Here is an 8,128-nt window from a genome sequence, read left to right as displayed (position 1 = left end):
ACTATTAAGAAGACATTTGTGGGAAGCAGACATGGTTCAACTGACAGAGCATCCATATACCATATGGAGGGTCTAGGGCTCAATCCCCAGGGCCTCCTGACCTATGTGGTGAGCTGGCTCGCATGCAGTGCTGATGCATGCAAGGAGTGCCGTGCCATGCAGGGGTGCTCCGTATAGGGGAGCCCTACATGCAAGGAGTGCATCCTGCAAGGAGAGCCGCCCCAAGTTGAAAAAGTGCAGCCTGCCCAAGAGTGGTGCCGCACATATGGAGAGCTGACACAGCAAGATGACACAACAAAAGAGATGCAGTTTCCCAGTGCCGCCTGACAATACAAACAGATGCAGAAGAACCACACAGAGAATGGACACAGAGAGCAGACTACAGGGGGGAGGGGAAGGGGAGAGAAATAAGTAAAATAAATTTTTTAAAAAAAGAAGACATTGGGGGAAGCAGATGTGGTTTAAGTGATAGGGCTTCCACCTACCATATGGGAGGACACAGGTTCAATCTCTGGGGCCTCCTGGTGAAAAAGAAGAACAGAAATTGTGTGTACATGGTGAGGCAAGTGCCCACTCAGTGAGCCAAGTGCCCACACAAGTGCCTGCATAGTGAGCCAGTACCTGTGGGGCAAGCTGAATGCCCATGCAGTGAGCTGAGTGCCTGCACAGTGAGCCAGTGCCTGTGCAAGTGAGTCATGCAACAAGATGATGACACAATGAAAGAAAGAAGGGGAGAGTAAAGGTGAAGCACAGCAGAAACTAGGAACCGAGATGGTACAGGTGACAGGGAAACACTCTCCACATCAGAGGTCCCCAGGATCATATGCTGGTGAATCCTAGAGAATAAAAAAGGAGAGGAGAAGACAAAAAAATAATAGATACAGAAGAGCACACAGTGAATGGACACAGACAGCAAAAACAGCAGAGTGGGGGGGTGGGGGGGGAGAGGAAGGGGGAAGTAAATAAATAAATAAATAAATCTTTTTTAAAAGTAAGACATTGGATAAGCACAAAGAAAAATTTGAAAGCGTTCATAGAAAAATAGCAGATCTTATGGGAATGACAGGCACAATAAATGAAATTAAAAATACACTGGAATCATATAACAGCAGATTTGAAGAGGCAGAAGAAAGGATTCGTGAGCTTGAAGAAATGGCCTCTGAAAGCAAAGACACAAAAGAACAGATGAAGAAAAGAATGGAAAAATTTAACAAGGTCTCAGAAACTAAACAATAGGTTCATTCCCTGGGAAAAAAGAAAAAAGGTATCCCCAACCTGTGCACTGAGGTGCAGGCCCCTGCATGGCATGGAGAGTTGCAGGCCCCTGCACAGCAAAGTGCCACACCAAGAAAGATGGTGACTCAACCAGACAGAAAAAAGAAAAAATGAAGGCAAGTTTAGAATATTCACAGATAAACAGAAAGTGAGAGTTTTTTTACCAAGAGACTGAGTTTGCAGGAAAGACTAAAGGGTGTGCTACAGTCTGAGAAGAAAAGATAAGAGAGAAACACCTGAAAGAGAGCCTAGAAATGAAGATTATATCAATAAAAGTAACTAAAAGTGTCAAAAGAGTGGTGAAAATAAAATATAACAGATAAAACCCAAATATTCAGAAATAACCAACAATGTAAAGCACTTGCATTCAGAAAATTACAACTCTTTATTAAAAGAAATTTTAAAAGTGGGGACATTTTCTGGACTTGGAGTTGTCCTGAATGATATTGCAGAGACAGATGCAGTACATTATATATCCCGCCATAACCCACTGAATGGACTGGGGGAGAGTGTAAACTACAATCCATGAGGTGGTGCTCCAAAATGTATTCACCAAATGCAATGAATGTGCCACAATGATGAAAGAGGTTGTTGATATGGGAGGAGTGGGGTGGGGTGTGGGGTTTATGGGAACCTCATATTTTTTAATGTAAGATTTTTTGTGATCTAAAAAAAATCAAATAAAAATTTAAAAAAAAATAAAAATCTAAAAACTGAAAAAAAGTAATAAAGTCATGGTCACACTTCAAAAAAAAAAAGAAATTTAAAAAAACCTAGGAAAGTAGATTTGGCTCAACTGATTGAGCGTCCACCTACCATACGGGGTTCAAACCCATGGCCTCCTGACCCATGTAGTGAGCTGGCCCACATGCAGTGCTGATGTGCTCAAGGAGTGCTGTGCCACATGGGGGTGTACCCCACATAAGGGAGCCCCACACACAAGGAGTGTGCCCCCCCACAAGGAGAGCCACCCCACGTAGAAAAAGTGCAGCCTGCCCAGGAGTGGTGCTGCACACACGGAGAACTGACACAGCAAGATGATGCAACAGAAAGAGACACAGATTCCCAGTGCCTCTGACAAGAACACAAGAGACATGGAAGAACACACAGTGAATGGACACAGAGAGCAGACAATGTGGGGGAAGGGAAGAGAAATAAATAAAATAAATCTTTAACAACAAAAAAAGACCCAAATAAATGGAAGAACATTCCATGTTCATGGATTGGAAGACTAAATATCATTAAGATGTCAGTTCTACTCAAATTGTTAAGAGATTAAATGCAATCCTGATAAAAATTCCACCAGCAATTTTTAAATAAATGGAAAACACAATTATCAAATTTATTTGGAAGGGCAATGGGCCCTGACTAGCCAGAAACATTTTAAAAAGTAAAGTCAGAGGATTCTTATTTCTGGACTTTAAAATCATATTACCTAGCTACAGTGGTAAAAACAGCATGGTACTGGCATAAAGACAGACACATAGACCAATGGAACTGAATTGATGGTTCAAAAACAGACCCTCACATCTATGGTTAAATGATTTTTGACTACCTTGTCAAACTCACCCATCTCAGGCAGAACAGTCCATTCAACAAATGATGCTGAGATAACTGGTTATCCATAGCCAAAATAAGTAAAGAGGACTCCTATCTCACACCCTATAAAAAAATTAACTCTGAATGGATCAAAAACCTAAATATAAAAGCAAGAACCATAACTCTTCTAGAAGAAAATATAGGAAAATATCTTCAAGACCTGGTGGTAGGTGGGGGATTCTTAAAGGAGATAAGAGGAGGACTGTGATGGACTATTGATGTTTAATGTATTTTGGAAGTTTTAATTAACTTTACTCTAAAAGTGTGGAAATGTACAGAGTTGACAGTAACACATTATAGTGAGTAGCAGCTGGTTTAAAAATGGAAATGTGGCTGAAAAAGGTAGTCTAGGGATGGAAATACCAACTGACAGAAAGCTAGAGAATAATCTAGGGACTGAATAGCACAGTGAACCCAGAGGTGGATGAGAATTGTGGTTGATGGTACAACTGCAAGAGTGTCTTTGGTGAGCTAGAGCAGATGTACATTACTGTTGCTGGATGGTTGGAATGTGGAGAAGCCTGGGAAAAAATACAACTGGAGTGACCTATGAACTGTGGTTAACAGTAATACTGTAATATCCATGCGTCTTATGCCAAAGGTGTACTATATGATAATGAGGGAGTATGGGAAAAGTGTGCCAAATGTATGCTATGGACCTGATAATAATCTGATGATATTATCTCATAATCTGTAACACAATGTTCCATGATGGTGTGGTACCTAGATAGAGGGGAGGGATGTTGTTTGGAAATTCTACACATGTGCATGATTGTTTTGTAAGTTTACAACTTCTGTCATTTAAATATATTCTTAAAATAATAATAGGGTGGGTTGGGGGGGAAATACCCCAAATGTAAGATAAGGACTATGGTTAATAGTAAGATTTTGACAAAATTCTTTCATAATTTGTAACAAATGTCTCACACAATGCAAGGTGTTAGTTGTGGGTTGATGTGTGAGACTCCTGTATAATGTTATGAATATTTGCTTTGTAAGTTCACAAATTTTCCTATACACTTATTGTTTATGTATGTTCATGTATAAATGATACAGAAATAATAATAGGGTAGTTGGGGAAAAATACTTTGGTTAGTAGTAATATTTTGATGATGTTCTTTAATCATTGGTTAAAAATGTTTCACAACAATTCAAGGTGTCAGTGGTAGAGTGAGGTATGAGAACCCTGTATGAAGTTATGTATGTTTGTATTGTAAGTGCACAACTATTACTATACACCTATTATTTATGGATGTTTATGTATGAGTGATATACTTCAATAAATTTAAAAATAATTTTTAAAAAACATGGGAGGGAGCACATGTGGCTCAAGCAGTTAAGCACCTGTGTCCCACATGGGAGTTCCCAAATTCAGTTCCTGGTGTACCCTGAAAAAAAAACAAACAACAACAACAAGCAAAGTAAACAACAAAACCAACCCAGGGAAGCTGATGTGGTTCAGTGATTGAGTGCCAGCTTCCCACATCAATCCACAGCCACAGGTATCTCACACACACACACAAAAATTATGGGATACAGTGAAGGCAAGGCTGAGAGGGAAATTTATAGCACTAAAAGTCTATATTTAAACAGAAGAAAGAGCTAAAATCAAAGAAACTAGAAAAGGAACAGTAAACCATTTCCAAAGTAAGCAGAAGGAAAGAAAGAATAAAGATTACAGCAGAAATAAATGATATTGAGGGGAAAAAAACAATAGAGAAAATCAACAAAACCAAAAGCTGGTTCTTTGAGAAGACCAATAACTGACAAATGCTTAGCTAGACTAACAAAGAAAAAAGAGAGAAGATACAAATAAATAAAGTCAGAAAGGGAAGGAGGGAAATTAGAACTGACCTTACAGAAATAAAAAAGGTTCACAGAAGGATATTATGAAAATCTGTATGCCAACAAACTAGAAAACCTAGATGAAATGGACAATTTCCTAAAAATGCACAAACAACCTACTCTGAGGCTACAAGAAATGCAAGAACTTAAACCAATCACATTTCAAGTGATTGAATCTGTTATCAAAAATCTCTTTTCAAAGAAAAGTCCAGGACCAAATGGTTTCACAGGTGAATTCTACCAAACATTTTGAAAAGAATAAATACCAATCCTGTTTAAACTCTTCCAAAAAAATTGATAAGGAGGGAAAATTACCCAATACATTTTATGAAGCCAACATCACTCTAATACCAAAGCCAGAAAAAGACACTACAAGAAAAGAAAATTATAGACCAATATCTTTAATAAATATAGATGCAACAGAATACTTGCAAAGAATCCAATAACATTTCAAAAGACTTAAATACCACAGCCAATTGGGATTTATTCCCTATCTGCAAGGGTGGTTCAAGATAAGAAAATCAATTAATATAATACACCACATTAACAAATTGAAGGAAAAGAACCACATGGTCATCTCAATCAATGCAGAAAAGGCATTCAACAAAATTTAGCATTCTTTCTTGATTAAAAAAAAAACACTTCAAAAGATTGGGATAGAAGGAAAATTCCTCACTGTAATAAAAGGCATATATGAAAAACCCACAGTCAACTTTCTACTCAATGGGGAGAGGTTGAAAGTTTTCCCATTAAGATCAGAAACAAGACAAGGATGCCCACCATCACCATCGTTATTCAACATTGTACTAGAAGTTCTAGCTAGAGCAGTTAAAAAAATAATAATAATAATAAAAGGCAACCAAATAGGAAAAGAGGAAGTAAAACTCTCACTATTTACAGATATGATCCTATATTTAGAAAATTCTCAAATGTCTACAACAAAGCAGGTTGAGCTAATAATGAATTCAGCAAAGTGGCAGAATACAAAATCAGCATGCAAAAATCAGTAGTGTTTTCTGTACGCTAGAATTGAACAATCTGAGGAGGAAACCAGGAGGGAAATACCATTTACAATAACATTAAAAAGACTCAAATACCTAGGAATAAATTTAACCAAAGAAGTGCAGTAAATTACAAAACAGTGCTAAAGAAATCAATGAAAACCTAAACAAATGTGTAGACTTTCTATGTTCCTGGATGGAAGACTAAATATTATGACAATTATCAATCCTGATAATAACCAAACTGATTTACAGATTCATTGCAATGCCAATCAAAATTCCAACAGCCTACCCTACAGAAATAGATAAAGGCAATTACCAAATTTATTTGGAATGGAGATTGCAACCCAACAGCCAAAAGCATTCTAAGAAAGAATGATGTGGAAGGAATTTCATTACCTGACCTTGAAACATATTACAAAACTACAATAGTCAGAACGTGTAATATCGGCATAAACATAAACACATTGATCAGTGGATTAGAATTGAGAGTCCAGAAATAAACCCTCACCTCTATTGCCAACTGGTTTTCAGCAAACCTACCAAAGCCATGTTAATGGGACAAAATAGTCTCTTCAACTAATGGTTCTGAGAGAACTGGATATTCATAACCAAAATAATGAAAGAGAACCCCTATCTCACTCCCTATACAAGAATCAACTCAAAATAGATCAAAGACCTAAATATAAAAGCCAGGACCCTGAAACTACTAGAAGAAAATGTAGGGAAACATCTTAAAGGAATTTGGAAAGTGGCACTTTCTTGGCCTTACTTCCAAAGCACAAGCTTCAAAAGAAAAAAATAAATGGTACCTCATCAAAATTAAACACTTTTGCATATCACAGGACTTTTTTCAAAAGGATGAAAATGCAGTCAACTCAAGTGGGGGAAATATTTGGAAATCATGTATCTGATAAGGGTTTAATACCCATGATATATAAAGAGATGCTATCAACTCTACAATAAAAAGACAAATGAGATCGGCTTAGAGAGAGACCACATTTGAGCAACAAGGAGGCTCTCAGGAGGTAATGCTTAGGCACCCTGTAATACTAAGCTAAGTTTCAATTTCAAAAGTAAAGGTTCATAAGCACAGTCATCAATACCAAGGGACCATCAATGGGCCATCCTCCTTCACTAGCCATTGTCTCTGTACTTGGGGGATCCTGCCTGTACCATTATAGAATGTGGCAGAGTTCCCCAGAATGGGAATTCAATATTCTTTTGGTTGTTGTACAAATCTCCACCCACTGTGATAATGCCCCATGAACATCTGAACACATTTATATGGCTTATATTTAGACCCAGGTGAACCTCTCCCATGTATCCCCCATCACTGACACCCCACACAAATGGTCCTCCCCTGCCACAGTTGTAACCCTTCTGTGAGCCAAAACTTCTTCAAAAATGTAGCCAATAAAATAGCCAAATACAATTAATAAGAAAATGAAATTAAGATAGTTTTAAAGATAGTAAATAAAATACAAAAATTTAAAAATTTGGAATAATAAAAAATAATGAAAAAACATTAAAAAAATTTTTTGACATTTTGCCTTTCTTCACTTTAAGATCTGTTCTCCTGTATGTACAGTGACATTTTCTTCCATTTATTCCCCCAATGTCTTACTTTTTTCATTTTGTCTTCAAAGAAGTTTTAGGTCACAGCAAATTCACACACAGAATATAGGGGACTCCCAGATAACCAACATCTTCCCCCTTTTCCCCTTTCCTCTATTAATAACATTTTATATGTGGAAGGTACATTTGCTACAGCTAATATACAAATATTGAAACAGCTACCACATGTGCTCAATGGTTTACATTAAGGTTTACATTTTGGACCAAGGTTTACATTTTGGACCAAACACTTTTATAAATTTTTTTTAATGTCTTTTTTTTTTTTAAGATTTATTTATTTATTTAATTGCCCTCCCCTCCCCCGGTTGTGTGTTCTCTGTGTCTTTTTGCTGCGTCTTGTTTCTTTGTCCGCTTCCGTTGTCATCAGTGGCACGGGAAGTGTGGGCGGCGCCATTCCTGGGCAGGCTGCACTTTCTTTCACGCTGGGCGGCTCTCCTTAAGGGCGCACACCTTGCATGTGGGGCTCCCCTATGCGGGGGGCACCCCTGTGTGGCAGGGCACTCCTTGCACACATCAGCACTGCGCATGGGCCAGCTCCACATGGGTCAAGGAGGCCTGGGGTTTGAACCGCGGACCTCCCATGTGGTAGACGGACGCCCTAACCACTGGGCCAAGTCCGTTTCCCACTTTCATAAATTTTTATGAAATTTAACATGGCCTGTATCCATCACTGCAAGATCATGTAGAATACTTCCATCATCCTCAAAATGATGCCTGTTCCATCTATTCTATTCCTACCCCCGCTCCCTCGGGAGCAACTTCTAGGCTTC

Source organism: Dasypus novemcinctus, chromosome 1 (genome assembly GCF_030445035.2).
Source record: "Dasypus novemcinctus isolate mDasNov1 chromosome 1, mDasNov1.1.hap2, whole genome shotgun sequence".
In the NCBI taxonomy this organism is placed as follows: domain Eukaryota; kingdom Metazoa; phylum Chordata; class Mammalia; order Cingulata; family Dasypodidae; genus Dasypus; species Dasypus novemcinctus.
The sequence above is the reverse complement of the archived record's forward strand: the minus strand, read 5'-3'. Positions refer to the sequence as shown.